Raw genomic sequence first — 17,121 nt, forward strand, 5'->3', positions numbered from 1 at the left:
AGGGGAAATGAGGAGGAGTCAGAATGAATAATTCCATGATGGTGTAAAGACTGAAATTCTTTGTGTTACAGCAGTGACTGAATAAATCATACTTAAAAGCCTTCTTGTTTTCTCCTAGCTCCTTGAAAACATCAGGAAGGGAGGGAGAGATTCCTCAGGCCTGACAATTAGAGTCATTTGCAAAGTGCCATGGATGTAGATTGAACCACGGCAATAATAATTTGGTGCAAGTTTAGTTGCAGTATGCTTCTTAGTCTTTACACGGTTTAATTTATTTAGATTTATATCCTGCTTTTTGACAAAATTCCTCAAAGTGACTGGTTCCTTTTACTAAAATAATGATGCTAGAATAATGGAATCTGCAGAAATATCTACAGAAAATATCCAAGTAAGCAGTCATGGGGAAATCAATCACACTTGTTGCAATGTTTATGTGGTATTCATTCAGCAGTGGCTCCATTCTTGTCACCCTGATAGCATCATTGATTGAAGTTCTCACTGCCCACATAGTGAGAGTTTCCACAATCCAGGGTGGATATCACCTTAGTGGGGTGTGTCACCCCATTTCAAAACCACGCCAGCTTAGTTGGAGGTGTGGGTGTTTCCCAAGCCATTAAGGAGGCACAGCAACTGCAGAACACATTTTCTTACATGCCACTGTATGGCACAATGATGAATGACAGCAGTAGCTGGAGGTAGAGAGGGAAAGGCAAGTTGGGAATGAGGTCAGCACAGTATACGCAGACAAGAAGGACTGGCTCCATCAATGTGTTTGAATCACATCCATCTTGCCACTATCTTCCTCGCTCATCTGCTGCATCATGATAAGTACTTTGATCCTGACTTAAAGCAACCAAGTCAAATACCAGGAGTGATTTATCTCCCTTGTACAATTTTGAAGCAGTTATTTCCCATATCCTTTCTGTTCCCTTCACTACCATATTGGAGAAACAACTGGCTTCTCCTGAATAGGCTGTTCCAAGGAAAGGAAGGAAAGGCAAAAGATAAAAAGATAAATGAAACATGATCCTTCTCTAGTCCTTTTGCAAGCTCTCATTTTCTCAGTTGCTTCCCTATACAAAGCCACTAGTTCTAGGCATTCAGGTGTGTTGAGATAGACCATTTGGCCAGTGGGATCTGTTGCATTAGGGTGGATGAGGCAAATTCAGGCTGTACAATTAAAGCTGATAAAACGGTAACCGGCCTTCTGCCAGGCCCTTTCTGCCTGCCTTCACACATATGACATGGGGGTGCCACTGCCTGGCAGTTTCCTCCTCCTCAGTTTCTGTTGCCATTGTAGTACTCAGCATGGACAAGGACTGGGGGCATCACTAGAATCAGTGGCTCTGGGTTTCCTTCCTGTTGGCATTCCTGCCTTCTGCACTACCCATCCCAACAGGCACCAGCTAGCACTGATTTCGTGCACCCCGGTCCCTTAAAAAACAGGTGCCTTTTCCCCCCTACAGCAATGTGCCTAAAAGAACCTTTACCTAGTTGGCCTTTGCAAGGGTTGGTGGGCTTCTGTGTCTTGGCTACTTTCTTATCACTTTCATGTTTTTTGAGAAATAAACGTTAATACCTTCTTCCAATGATGTTGTCTTCTTGTTTCTTTAAAGGTGCAAGGAAATTTTTGTGTGAGGGGAAACAATACTTCAGTCAGCAAGGGTTGCTTGGCCAAATTGCCCCATGGTGTCACATAATCTCGGTCAGATGCCTCCATCAGCAATCTAGCCACCTATTCTACACCTGCTGGTATTTCTTCATCAGGCCCAAGTGCAGTTCCACACAGAACACATTACAGAAATACAGCCTCAAGTTACCAACCAACACCTGGAACACAGTGCTCAAGTGGGAACCTGGCCTTGCACTTGGTTCATTTTATGATGAAGGTACCGTAATCATATTGTTTCTGTTTTAAATATTTTATTTTCCACTCTATTTCTTGATTTATTATCATTGAGAACTGAACAGGTCAAAATTTTCAAATACCTCGGAGTAGTTTTCCAGTCAACAGGGGCCTGAGAGGCCCATCATAAATATGTGTCAGGGAACTGCCATCAGGGCCGGAGGGAGAGAGCGAGCTCCAGAGGGACTCCAGAGAGCGCCCCGGGATGGGGAGAGGCAGCCCATCTTCTGGGGAAGGGAATCAGCGTAGCACCACTGGAGAAGTGGGGCAGAAGGGGGAATCGGCGAGGCGGTCCCATGACTCCTTGCCGGGGACCAGCGGGGAGAGTAAGGGTCCTCCGCTGCCCACACCCTCCTTGCACAGAAGGCTTCCGCGCAGGGAGAGTAGGCGGAGACTAGGCATCAAAGAGCTTCTTTGCTGGAAGAAGTTTAAGAAATGCCCACTGACGGATTCTGCCAGCGATTGAGACAGCCACAGGCGAGTGGCTGTCCGGATAGAAAAGGTTCACTCAGGCAACCCAGCCAGGTGTGGCGTTGGTTTACGCACGAGCAACCCCTAGAACCATTACAGCAATCCGTCAGTCACTGACGTTGCTTGTGCGCAGCCCCAGAGAGGCAGCACGATGAGCCAAACAGGGACAGCCGGAGAGACGGAGCAACAAGACGTGGTGCGAGGTCTGGTCGAGAGGAACCGAGACCTGGAGGCGCATGTAGCTACCCTGATGGCGCGGCTGGAGGAGAGACGGGCTCAGGATGCACAGGTCAGAACCACCCCCATCGCAAGGAAGGTACCGGGACTGGTACACAAGTTTGGGGGAAAGCCCCAAGACTATCATGCTTTCCGAACGGAAGTTCAGTACGCTTTGGAATTGCAGAAAAATGACTTTGCTGATGACAGGGAGAGGGTGGCTTACATTGTGGGACATCTGCAGGATTGGGCGCGCGAATGGATCAGGCCCCTAATGGCGACGCAGAATGATGCCTTGAAGGACCTTAAGAAGTTCTACCAGGCAATGGACGCGATGTTCTCCAGCGAGGTTGAGCAAAACGTGACATGGCGGGAACTGATGGGGTGCAAGCAGGGGGGCCAGTCCGTCAGAAACTACTGGTCGCGTTTTGCGATGTTAGTCCACAGGCTCGGGTGGGATCTGGACTCTGAACCGATACAAATGTTGTTTGAGGCGGGTTTATCCCCTGAAGTGAAAGACGAGTTGTCCCGAGCGCCCCGGGCACGGTCGATGGATGAACTCACAAACGCTGTGCTTGCGATCGGCGTACGCCAGGAAGTGCAGGCTCAGGAGAAGCGGGAGATAAGAGGGGAATGTTTCCATGACAACCGCATTCCTGAGATGCCGAGGGAGCCTTCCCAGGCGGCGGAGCCGATGGAAATTGATGGCGCACGCGCGCGCTAAGTTTCAAACGCTGGTGAAGGTCGGAAAAGGGAGGGAAAGGAGTGGAAAACTACCAAGAAGTGTTTCCTCTGTCAACGGCCGGGACATTTTGCTAAGGTCTGCCCTCAACAAAAAGCCTGGCAAGGCATGGTGGGGGCTGCAGGCCACGACGAGAAGGCGGAGGAGGGGCAGGCGCAGGGAAATGACAACGCCTGGCTGCCAACCAGCAGGGGCAGCAGCCAGGCCAGCGACCAGTAGAAGTGCCCCAGCCTGACCCACCCAAGGCAGCTATAGCCATAGAAGTGGTGCTAGACCTCCCGAATGGGCACCCCGTCAAAGTGAAGGGACTGCTAGATTTCGGCAGCTCGTGTAATTTCTTCAGCAGAGACTTCGCTCTGGAGCACCAACTCCACCTATTACCACTAGATTTTCCCTTGCAGGTGACCACCATCGATGGCAGGGAACTTCTGGGAGGGGAAGTGACACACCAGACACTGCCAATGCGCATGAGGGTCTCCAGGCACACGGAAACCATTGCCTTTCACATGGCCACGCTGGCAGGACCCCCAATAATACTGGGAATGAGCTGGCTGGCACTGCATGATCCAGTAGTGTCATGGCATCAGCGGTCAGTCACCTTTGGGTCAGCTTACTGCTTAGAACACTGTCTGGGAGGGAAGGAACCAAGAATGACGGTGGCCAGGGTGGCGGGGCTGGCCTTGGAACAAAAAGGTGAGGTGCCACCACAATATGCTGACTTGAAGGAGGTCTTCAGCGAGAGGGAGGCAGATAGACTACCCCCCCACAGGCCCTTTGACTGCCAAATCAACCTACTCCCAGGAGCTCAATTGGCGGTGGGTAAGCTATATGCCATGTCCGACCGGGAGATGCAGGAGTTGCGGCAGTTTATTGACAAGAACCTGAGAGAGGGTTCATAAGTGTCAGGGGCTCAGGAGCAGAAGCACAGGGGAGAGAGGAAATGGAGAGCGAAGGGGAAGAATCTGAGGGCAGCGTAGGGGAGTATGACAGTGACCCGAGAGATTCCATGAGCTTCTCCAGCGAATCAGAAGATTCCCAGAAGGGGGCGCCGATGGTCAGGGCTAGGGGGGTCCCAGGGGGGACGCACCAGAAACAAGGGGCCAGCGGGGACTCCCAAAGCAGCAGCGGGAGATCAGGACCAGCTTCCCCACCAGAGTGTAGTGGGGGGGAAGAGTCCCAGGTGTCAGGACCAGCGTCTCCTCCAGCGGGGAGAGAAGATGAGTCAGGGCTTACCATGCCTCTATCGGAGAGTGGGGGAACGGAGGGGAGGTCAGTTCCAGCTAGCCTCCCCAAAGGGGGAAGCAGTGACAGGAGCAGTGTAACAGTCAGGAGGAAGGTTGCCGGCTGGGCGTGCGCGCCAAGTTCGAATGTACAGGCGCGCGGGACAGCAGAAAACCCGGATTGGGAACCAGGTCCTAAAGCCCGCCGGAGGCAGGGGGAAGACTCAGGGGACTCAGCGTCAGAAGAGTCTAGGAAGGGCGAGACCCCGACTGACAGGCGGAACCAGAGGAGGAAAGAGCAAAGGAAGAGGTGGAGCAAGGCTAGAGTCTTAAACTGGTGTCTGGGGGGAGGAGATTCCGACGGAGCTTCAGCGGTCTAGAGTTTGAGACGTAGAGCTGCACGCTGCGGCTGTGAAAGCGAAACTGAACTTCAATAAAGACTTTCGTACATAACAACAAACCGGCGTTGGTCCTTTGTGAGCTGGGACCTCGGGCAGCTCTGACAGTAAGCTCCGTCCCTTACAGAATTGAACCCTCGCAGCGTGAGTTGGCGCAGCGAGGGGCAAAACTTGGTGTTTTGCGAGCTCACGAAGATAGGCAAAGATGACTACAGAGGAGAAGGTGACAGAACTGCAAGAAGCAGTCACGACGCTTTACGCAGAAGTAGCAGCATCCAGAAAGAGAGAAGAAGAAGCAGTAGCGCTCTGCCAGGATCTGCAAACCAGGTGGGAACGTTTGGGCAAGGAGGGGCTGCCAGGACCCAAGCCGGAGGGAGTTGGCCTCGGGAAGAGGGGTGGCAGCATAGTAGCCCACTTCGACGGGAACCTGCAGCAGTATCCTAACTTCAGAGCCGACATAGTTTTCGCGCTCAATTTGCTTCGGAAAGACTTTAGAAATGAGGAGGAGAAAGTAGGCTTCATAATAACTCATCTGCATGGGGAAGCTAAATCGTGGCTGTGCAATTTATGGCGCGAAAATGATCCCGCCCTCCAAGATTCAAAAGCATTTATCAAGGCTATTGTGATGGGATGGTGAGCTGCTTGTGCGTAAAATCCTAGTCCCTCAGAGTTTGGCTAAGTCCACAAACCTGTCTGTGACGGAGCTCCTTAAGCATGGCTCCATCAGTCGCTCGTTGAATCGGACAGTGGGCATTTACGGAACTTCTTCCAGCATAAAAGCTCCTTAACGGAAACGCGTCTTCTGGACTCTCGGCGTGACAGTTTCCGGCGAGGAGTGGGTGTCCCTATAGGAGGTCCTGAAACCTCCCCACTGTTCTCGCTTGAAGTGTCTCTGAGCCCTCCCTCCGACTCACTTTCCCTTGGAACTCCACTTCTCCCCCTGCTGGTTCCCTCCTCAGCTGAATGGTCTCTCTCACCCTCCGTGAGCCCTTTCACCTCCTGAGCCTCAGATGGCAGTTCCCTGACATCCACCTCCCCTCCAGGGCCCCCTTCACCCCCTTCCCTCCCCTCCTCTGCGGGAGGCGAGGGAGCAAAACCCCTGAAAGAACCTCCCTCATCTTCCGAAGTTTCGAACACTTCCCTCCACCTGTTGCTGTTTCCGGTTTCCAAGTACTCCTCCTCATCGGAGTCTGTTCCTTCTTCCAACTCCGATTCCCTGAATCCTTCCAGTTCCTCCTCATCGTCGGTGGTGCCAAAGTACTCCCTCCTGAACCTCGCTACTGGCTGAGGTTTCCTGGGGAACCTTTGGTGAAACGTTTCGATCAAGATCTCGTCACTGACCTCCTCTGCCGTCACCCAGGTGTTTTCCGACTCCGGTTCCCCTTCCCACGCGACCAAATACTCCACCTGATTACCCTTCCACCTGGAGTCGATGATTTCCGCCACATGGTTGCTGCTTTCCCTTTCTTCTAAGACTGGCCCCCGTGTGGATACCCCTTCACCTTCCCCCCTATATGGTGACAGTAATGACCTGTGGAATACTGGGTGCAGTTTCATGTGGTTCGGTAACCGGAGTCTGAAAGCCACTGGGTTGACCTGTTGGATGACCTCAAATGGTCCCAATCTTTTGGGTCTCAATTTCTTGCAACCCCCCTTGAACGGCAACCCTTGGGTTGATAGCCAGACCTGACTCCCCACCTTAATGGTTTCACCTTCCCTTCTGCTCTTGTCTGCCTGCCTCTTATATTCTTCTTTGGCCCTTTCTAAGTTGAGTTGGAGTTGACGATGGATCGCTTCCATTTCTTCTACAAAATGTTCAGCGGCCGGGACACTCCATCTCTCCCCTCCTCCCCCTGGAAACGCCCTGGGGTGGCACCCATAATTAGCCAAAAAGGGGCTCATCCCGGTGGACACATTCTCTGCATTATTGTAAGCAAATTCCGCTAGCGCCAACTTTTCGACCCAATCGTTCTCTCTGTCATTGACATAACACCTCAGGTATTGTTGGAGGATACCGTTTGCCCTCTCCGCCTGCCCATTGGTCTCAGGGTGCCTGGCAGTCGAAAAGTTGACCTCTACGTGCAACAAGCTCATAAGTTTCCTCCAGAATCTGGACGTGAACTGTTTCCCTCTGTCGGAGACCACCCTCAAGGGGGCGCCATGCAGCCTAAAAATATGTTCTACAAACAATTTCGCTGTCTCTTCCGCCGTGACTGCATGTGAGCAAGCTACAAAGTGACCCATCTTAGTTAACAGGTCTACTACGACTAGTATGGCGGTTTTCCCCTGGGATTTAGGCAGATCAGTCATAAAATCTATCGATACCGCCTCCCACGGTCGTTCTGGTGTGGGTAACGGTTCTAATAACCCCGCTGGCGCCCGCCTTTCTCCTTTGGCTCTCTGGCATTGGTCACACCCTCTCACATACTCCCGTACATCCTCCCTCACCTTGGGCCACCAAAACTCCCTGGTCACCAACCACATGGTCTTGTGTTGCCCAAAATGCCCCGCTGTGGGGTTGTCGTGCAGCTGTTTGAGTACTCTCCCCCTCAATTCCCCTTCGGGTATATATAGTGCCCCTTTGTAATACAATGCCCCATTTCTTTCTTCAAAACCTCCGGGGTCTTCTCCCTCTCTCCTTAAACCTCTGAGCTTATTCTGGGCGTATTCATCATTTACCGTTCCCTCTACCAGTTCCCTTTGCCCCACCCAGGCCGCCCCACACACCCAGTGGTCCTCTGGGATAATATGTCTCTCTTCAGGCGCTCCCTCCCCCTCCAAATATTCAGGTTTGCGTGAGAGAGCGTCCGCTCTGATGTTTTCTGGACCTGGCACATAGCAAATTTCAAAATGGAATTTGGAGAACTCCTGGGCCCACCTCACTTCTCGTTGGTTGAGCACTCGTGCCGTTCTCCAATACTCCAAATTCTTGTGGTCCGTACACACTTGCACCTTATGCTGTGCGCCAATTAGTAAATGTCTCCATCTCCGGAACGCTTCGTGAATGGCGAGTAGTTCTCGGTCATATACGGTGTAGTTCCTCTCGGATTTGTTCAGCTTACGCGAAAAGAAGGCACACGGTCTCCATTCCGACTTATTGCTCCCTGGCTGAAGCAGCACCGCCCCCACCGCCCGGTCTGAGGCATCAGTTTCCACTCTCATGGGTTTTTGTAAATCCACATGCAGGAGCTGTTCTTCCGAAGCGAATGCCCTTTTCAATTCCTCAAATGCTTGCTCCGCCTCCGCCGTCCAAACGAATTTCTTCTTGCTGCTTAGACAGTCCGTGATGGGAGCCGTTAAGTGGGCAAAGTTCTTGATGAATTTACGGTAAAAGTTCCCAAACCCTAAGAACCTTTGCACATCCTTTTTCGTTTTCGGTGTCTTCCATTCCAGCACCGCCTGGACCTTGCCTGGATCCATGGCTAATCCCTTGTCTGATAAGCGGTACCCCAGGAATTCCACCTCCTTGGTGTGAAACTGACACTTCTCCAATTTCACCCACAGCTGGTTTGCTTGCAGTTGGCTCAGCACTTCCCTGACATCCTTTACATGCTGCTCCTCATTCTCTGAATATATCAGCACGTCATCGAGGAAGGCCACGCAATTCTTGTAGAGCAAAGGTCCCAGGACATGGTTCATGAGCGATTGAAAACATGCGGAGCCTGATTGCAATCCGAATGGCATAACGAGATATTCAAAAGCCCCCAAAGGGGTGAACATGGTGGTTTTCCATTCATCCCCTTTCCTTATTCGTATCAGGTTGTATGCCCCTCTCAGGTCCAGTTTCATGAATATCTTTCCCTTCCTCACCCTGGTCAAAATGTCATCAATCCTGGGCATGGGGAAAGTCACTGGTTCTGACACGGCATTTAGGGCCCGGTAGTCCACTACAAGCCTGGGTTTATCCGTGTTTTTTTTGTCCACAAAAAACACTGGGCTCCCCCCCACCGCTCTGGACTCTCTGATGAAGCCCCTCTTCAGGTTTTTATCAATAAACTCCCTTAACTCCTGCATTTCCCTGTCTGACATGGCGTACAGCTTGCCCACGGGGAGCTGGGCCCCAGGGACCAGGTTAATTTGGCAGTCAAAGGCTCTATGCGGTGGTAGTTTATCTGCTTCCCTTTCGCTGAAGACCTTGCTCAGGTCAGCGTATTGTTTGGGCACCTTCCCTTTGTCCGCCACTTCCGTCCCTGCTAGAAAGGCTTTTGCCCCTTCTGGCACCTTTCCCTCTCTGCAGTGTTCCAGGCAATGTGCTGACCCAAAGGAAACCACTCTCTGATGCCAGCCCACTAGCGGATCATGCAACGCTAGCCAGCTCATTCCCAAAATGACGGGAGCCCCTCCCAGGGTGGCCACATTGAACGCTATCCTTTCGGTGTGCCTGGCCACCCTCATAACCATTGGGACGGTCTGTAGGCTAACTTCTCCTCCCAACAGCTCCCTCCCATCGATCGTGGTCACCTGCAGGGGGTTGCTTAAAGGGAGTATCTGTATCTGGTGTTCAGCTGCAAACTCCTTACTCATAAAATTACAGGAGCTGCCTGAGTCCAACAGCACCTTTGTCTTTAGTGGGTATCCGTTTGCCAGCTCTAGCAACACCTCTATTACCAGGGCTGGCCTTGGAGGTTCCGGAGTGGGCACTTTTACTGCTCCTTGGCCTGGCTGCAGTGCCCTGACGGTGGCAGCCAGGCGTTGGCTTTTACTGGCTCCTGGACTCCCTCCTCCTTCCCCCCAACAGCTCCCGCCATCCCTTGCCATTCCTTTCTTTGCGGGCAGACTCTGGCAAAGTGATCTGGCTGCTGGCAGAGATAACATTTCTTGGCGCTCTTTCCCTCCTTCTTCCTCCCTTCACTGGGATTTGAAACTGCGCGCGCGCGCGCTGTTCCAACTTCCATCGGCTCTCCCGGCGGGAAATTTGGCTCCGGAATCTCTGGAATGCGGAAATCCCTCCAACGCTCTCCTTTCCCCTCCCGCTTCTCCAAGGCTCTTGCCTCCTGGCGCGCTCCAATGGTCAGCGCTGATTTGGTCAGCTGGTCCATAGACTCCGCCCTGGGCACCCGGGAAAGTTTGTCTTTCACCGCCGAAGAAAGCCCCTCTTCAAAGAGCATTTGAATGGGTTCCGCCGATAGGTCCCACCCCAATTTATGTATCAACATTGTAAACTCAGTCCAGTACTCACGAACCGATCGGCTACCCTGTTTACAAGCCATCAATTGTCTGCGCACCAGTCCCTGTTCAATCTCGCTGGAAAACATCAAATCCATGGCGCGAAAAAACTTCCTCGTGTCCTTCAGCATTTCACTATTCCCTGCCATCAGGGGTCTAACCCAGTCTCTCGCCCCCCCTTCGAGATGGCCAATCACAAACGCCACTCGCGATGCCTCGTCGGGAAAGTCGTCAAACTGCAGCTCGAGAGCATACTGCATCTCAGTCCTAAAGGATTGGTAGTTCCTGGGGTCCCCCCCAAACTTCTGCTCCAATCCTGGCATCTTTCTTGCTAGTGTGGCGCCTTTTGCCTTTTCTGCATCCTGCGCCCTCCTTTCCTCTAGCCTCGCCGTTTGCAGTGCTAGCTGGACTTCCAACACCCTGTACCTTTCTTCCAGGCTTGGACCCTCTCCAGCTCCTCCTGCTCCCCCGGCTCCGGCTGGGTTGCTCATGATGCCTCTCTGCACAAGCTGCTTTCAGAGACTGTCCGATTGCTGTGATGGGATGGTGAGCTGCTTGTGCGTAAAATCCTAGTCCCTCAGAGTTTGGCTAAGTCCACAAACCTCTGTCTGTGACGGAGCTCCTTAAGCATGGCTCCATCAGTCGCTCGTTGAATCGGACAGTGGGCGTTTACGGAACTTCTTCCAGCATAAAAGCTCCTTAACGGAAACGCGTCTTCTGGACTCTCGGCGTGACAGTTTCCGCCGAGGAGTGGGTGTCCCTACAGGAGGTCCTGAAATCTCCCCGCTGCTCCCGCTTGAAGTGTCTCTGAGCCCTCCCTCCGACTCACTTTCCCTTGGAACTCCACTTCTCCCCCTGCTGGTCCCCTCCTCCGCTGAATGGTCTCTCTCACCCTCCATGAGCCCTTTCACCTCCTTAGTCTCAGATGGCAGTTCCCTGACATCCACCTCCCCTCCAGGGCCCCCTTCACCCCCTTCCCTCCCCTCCTCTGCGGGAGGCGAGGGAGCAAAACCCCTGAAGGAACCTCCCTCATCTTCCGAAGTTTCGAACACTTCCCTCCACCTTTTGCTGTCTCCGGTTTCCAAGTACTCCTCCTCATCGGAGTCTGTTCCTCCTTCCAGCTCCAATTCCCTGAATCCCTCCAGTTCCTCCTCATCGTCGGTGGTGCCAAAGTACTCCCTCCGAAACCTCGCTACTGGCTGAGGTTTCCTGGGGAACCTTTGGTGAAACGTTTCGATCAAGATCTCGTCACTGACCTCCTCTGCCGTCACCCAGGTGTTTTCCGACTCCGGTTCCCCTTCCCACGCGACCAAATACTCCACCTGATTACCCTTCCACCTGGAGTCGATGATTTCCGCCACATGGTTGCGGCTTTCCCTTTCTTCTATGGCTGGCCCCCGTGTGGATACCCCTTCACCTTCCCCCCTGTATGGTGACAGTAATGACCTGTGGAATACTGGGTGCAGTTTCATGTGGTTCGGTAACCGGAGTCTGAACGCCACTGGGTTGACCTGTTGGATGACCTCAAATGGTCCCAATCTTTTGGGTCTCAATTTCTTGCAACCCCCCTTGAACGGCAACCCTTGGGTTGATAGCCAGACCTGACTCCCCACCCTAATTGGTGAATGGCCAGAATAGCACATGAGGGAAGGAGAGGAATAATTGCTCCGAATGGCAAGCTCAGATGCCTTCACAGACGAAACATTCATCATAGCGTGAAGAATTCAACTCTGTGTTTCTAACAAGGAATGAATTAATACTTCCACCTCCTTCATGCTGTGGGAGCTTCAACTAAGATATAGTTGGCATTCAACTAAGATATACTGAGAGCAGATATTTTGAAATGATCAAACTTAGTCATGTTTATTGATTTAAATGGATCTACTCTAAGTATTAAAAAAAACACCTTTTTGAATACCTCCATAATACTAATAGCGGCACATAGCATAAAGCACTTTTTAATAAAGGGATTTATGCTATTACTTCCCAGAGATTCAAAAATGGGAAATAATTCTGCTACCATGCAATATATGGGACGTTGGAAATCAAGGGGTTGTTTACAGCTGGAGCAGGAAACCTGGGTCCTTCCAGATCTTGGACAGCCAACATGATGCCCTTCAGATGTTGTAGATAGCACTGCAGCTCCTATTGTTGCTAATCATCAGCCATGCTGATTAGAGCTGAGGGGAGTTGGGAGTCCAACAACACAGGTTCACCATCCATTGTTTACAGCTTTTTGCTGAGTGATTTTTACCTCCTTATATCTAGCAACCAACACCATTTCCTTCAATGGCCTTGTTTAATTATGATGGCCTTTGACACCAGATTTGTACTTTCAGGACCCACTTAATTTATTGTGACTGGATTTTGAAATATATTTTCATCTGTCTCCAGGGCCAGATGAACTGCATCCAAGAGTATTAAAAGAACTGGCAGATGTGATCTCAGAACCACTGGCAGTCATCTTTGAGAATTCCTGGAGAACAGGCGAAGTTCCGGCAGACTGGAGGAGGGCAAATGTTGTCCCTATTTTCAAAAAGGGGAAAACAGAGGACCCAAATAATTACCGCCCAGTCAGTCTGACATCAATACCATCAATAGCCCCAGATCTCACTGATATGCTCTGATTTGGACTGAGTTTCAGTCCTAGGCAAACCATATTACATCTTCAAGGAATGTTGTTAACAAATCAGATGAGTCAAGCTCATGGTTTTAAATATTGCTTCCTACTTTGCAGATTTGTCAGATTTTCTACAATGACCTGGTTGCCATACCTTGTAAAAGCATATTTTGTAGGAGATCATCTTTAGCTTTGCCTGTTTAGACAGTTGAAAACAAACAAAATTAGTGTTTACTCCCTTTCTCCTTTCTTGACACATAGGGACAATATGATGGTGCATTTCAGGATATTTGTACCAATAAACTCTCACACCTGTCATGTTTTTGTCTTTCCTCATGGCAAAGCAGACACGGTGAGGAAATGCTAGAGATCCATTATTTGTATTATAATAGAAAATCCAATTCAGTTTCTTAGATGGGAAATTTCATACCAGTTGTTCAGTGAAGCATTAATTGTCAATGAGCTGTAACAGCACTGGAATTTCTCAAAGATTCTCTTTCCCTCCCCAGTTTAAACATTCATTCATTCAAATAAAAAAGGGGGTCACACCCACTGACCCCATCTACGACCTTCATGTGTTCAAAGGTCCCCATGCATACAGAACCTACCTATAAACACTCAAATGTACATAGATCCCTGCATGAATAACCCATTTCCCGAACAAGCTTTGTGGTGGAGTAAGGATTTGACCAAACTGCGGGAGGCAGTGGAAGACAGAAGTGCCTGGCGTGCTCTGGTCCATGGGATCACGAAGAGTCGGACACGACTAAATGACTAAACAACACCAACAAAAAGGATTTGAAACTGGGGTCTCTATAGTTTTGGTCTGAAGAATTTGTCAAGAATGTACAACTTGCTGTTGAAATGGAATACACAGGATGAAACGGTTAAATCAGCTATGATTAAATGGGCACAAGATATTGGTCATGACATTATGTTTGCTGACTGGGAACAGTTATGGACCACCGGTATAAAGTTCACGGCATGTAATGCCTTAAGAGAGAATATTATGAAAATGATTTATAGGTGGTACATGACCCCAGTCAAGCTTGCAAAAATCTATCATTTGCCCAATAATAAATGCTGGAAATGTAATGAAACTGAAGGTACTTTCTATCACCTTTGGTGGACGTGCCCAAGGATTAAGGTCTTCTGGGAAATGATCTATAATGAAATTAAGAAGGTGCTTAAGTGTACCTTTCATAAGAAACCAGAGGCTTTTCTCCTGGGCATGGTAGGCCAATTGGTGTCAAAGAAAGATAGGACATTTTTTATGTATGCTACAACAGCAGCAAGAGTGCTACTAGCAAAGTATTGGAAGACACAAGAACTACCCACGCTGGAAGAGTGGCAGACGAAGGTGATTGACTATATGGGACTGGCGGAGATGACGGGCAGAATCCGTGACCAAGGGAAAGAGACGGTGGAAGAAGACTGGAAGAAATTTAAATTTTATCTTAAGAACTGTTGTAAAATTATTGAGTGTTAAAATGTCATGGGTAAGGTAAAGCAGATTTGCAGCGATAAATGATTGGATAAGAGAAAAAAGGTTAAAGAAAGGGAATTATAAGTAATTTAGATCAGGGGTTGCTGAAAAAGTTTAAAATAGGGATGCAGAAAAGGGAGGCATGGGGAAGTCGAGGAAATTGGGAATAAGGAAAAAAGGTTATGAAATTATACATGTTTATATGTTTGTTTGTTTTTGTATTGTTATTTGTAATGTCTTATAATATATGTTGGAAAATCAATAAAAATTTTATAAAAAAAATAAATATATATAGTTTTGGTCTGAAACTCTAACCATTACACCACACTGACTCTCATATACCTAATGGACGAGACATTTGGTATGTTTTGCAAGTCAAGAGCTAGCGTTTAATATATTTCAAATTACTAATGCATTGGAATGGCCTCCTAAGTGGAGGATCCATCTAGCCCCTTTACTCTGCTCTTAGATTGGCAGTTGACATCCATCTGTCTTGGGAGGCAATGGAGGACTGCGTCTTTGGAGGTGAGGTCAAGCTGTTGGGCGGTTGCAGTGCCTGCTGTGGCTGTAGAGACCAATGCGGGAGAGACATGTTTTGTTGCAGCTGGGGCAGATGAAGGCATCTGGTTGTGCTCCTGCAGATGCACCATAGCGTTTCTTCTTTTCACTCCTCCCAGCAGTCATCCCACCTCTGGTCAGTGCTATGGATACATGACTTGACTGCCGGTTGCCAGGTAGTTTTCAAGGGATTCCCACATGGCAAGGCCGATGTTGCCAGCCTTCATGCAGACATCTTTATAATGCAGAGATGCTCTGCCAATTGACCAGCTGCCGGAAGCCAGCTCCCCACAGAGCACATCCCTGGAGATTCTGCTATCTTCCATTCTATGGATATGACTAAGCCAGCATAGACGTCACTGAGACAGGAGTGTGAACATGCTGGGAACGTGGGTTTGGAAGAGCACATCTTTGTTTGGAATTCTGTCCTGCCATGTTATACCCCAAATCCTCCTTGGATAACCTGGTGCCCTCCATAGATTGTCCATAGCTGCTTTGGTTTATTTTCATCCTTAGATGATTGTTCACTGCTACTGCCTTTTTACTCTTAGTACTGCTAAAGATTACTGTGGTGGGATGGTGAGCTGCTTGTGCGTAAAATCCTAGTCCCTCAGAGTTTGGCTAAGTCCACAAACCTCTGTCTGTGACGGAGCTCCTTAAGCATGGCTCCATCAGTCGCTCGTTGAATCGGACAGTGGGCGTTTACGGAACTTCTTCCAGCATAAAAGCTCCTTAACGGAAACGCGTCTTCTGGACTCTCGGCGTGACAGTTTCCGGCGAGGAGTGGGTGTCCCTATAGGAGGTCCTGAAACCTCCCCACTGTTCTCGCTTGAAGTGTCTCTGAGCCCTCCCTCCGACTCACTTTCCCTTGGAACTCCACTTCTCCCCCTGCTGGTTCCCTCCTCAGCTGAATGGTCTCTCTCACCCTCCGTGAGCCCTTTCACCTCCTGCGCCTCAGATGGCAGTTCCCTGACAGCTATGGACGATTGTTTTAAATCAACGGTAGATGTGGATGTGGCCAGGAGGGAAATGCATGGGCTGAAGCAGGGCAAAGCCACAGTGAGACAATATCACTCCCGCTTTTTTGCGTTAGTAAATGTGCTGGGCTGGGAGAAGGACTCCGCTGCCGTAAGGGATCTGTTCTGGGAGGGACTAAATGGGGCCGTGAAAGATGAGCTGGCGAGGGGAGAGAGACCTAAGAGCACCACAGAAGTCATCCAGAGAGCGCTGGCGATAGGGGTGCGCCTGGAAGAACGCCCTTGGAGCAGGGATGAGGGACGTATGGCACGCACACCAGCCAGAACAACTCCCTTCCTACCCAGAGAGACAGGGCGCGCGCAATCCACGCCTCCACTGGGGGGGGGGAGAAGAGCCGATGGAGATAGGTGGTGCCAGGGCTCAGACAGCGAGCAGAGCCCAAACACCAGGAGCAGTCAAGGTGAAGGCTCCTAGAGGGAGCAGGAAGTGTTATATCTGCAACAGTGCACAGCACATGGCCAAAGAGTGTCCCCAGAGGATTCAGAAGCACACTGCAGCCTCAGCAACAGTAAGGGGAGCAGTTCAGCAGGGGGAACAGCTACAGGGAAACGACGAAGCCTGGTTGGAGGCAGAGGCACTGGGGCCCAGCCAGGCGAGTCAGTGAAGCAGTCCCCAGAGATTTTACAGCCCACAGACCCCCTCCCACCCAAACCAGTGGTGCAACTCACCGCATTGCTCCAGCTGCCCAATGGACTCACCCTGGAAGTCCCTATTACCATTGACTCTGGTAGTAATGCAGACTTTGTAGGAGTGGACTTCATCAGGCAACATCGCATAGCACTCCTACCAGCCACGATGCCCCTAAATGTCGTCACGGTCGATGGCAGGGAGATACTGGGAGGAGAGGTGGTACAGCAAACACCGCCTATGGTAATGCAAATTGGAAATCACTGCGAGGTCATCAGCTTCAACGTCACCCACCTGTCGGACACGCCCATAGTGTTGGGCATGAGCTGGCTGGATAGGCACAGCCCGGCATTAGCATGGTACCAGCGGCAATTGACCTTCTGCTCCTCCTACTGCGCAGAACACTGTGTCCGGACCAGCCAGGGAGAAGAGGGGCAAGGGGATGAACCGCAGCTACACCTAGGCATGGTGGAAGCAGTACCCAACAAGTACAAGGCGTTTTTGGAGGTCTTCTGCGAGAAGGAAGCGGACAAGCTGCCTCCCCACAGGCCCTACGACTGCAAGATTGACTTCCTGCCGGGGGCGACGCTGCCGACTGGAAAACTGTATTCCATGTCTGAAGACGAACTGCAAGAACTCAGGGAGTTCATAGATCACAACTTGAAGCGGGGCT

Source organism: Podarcis raffonei, chromosome 7 (genome assembly GCF_027172205.1).
Source record: "Podarcis raffonei isolate rPodRaf1 chromosome 7, rPodRaf1.pri, whole genome shotgun sequence".
Taxonomy (NCBI): Eukaryota; Metazoa; Chordata; class Lepidosauria; order Squamata; family Lacertidae; genus Podarcis; species Podarcis raffonei.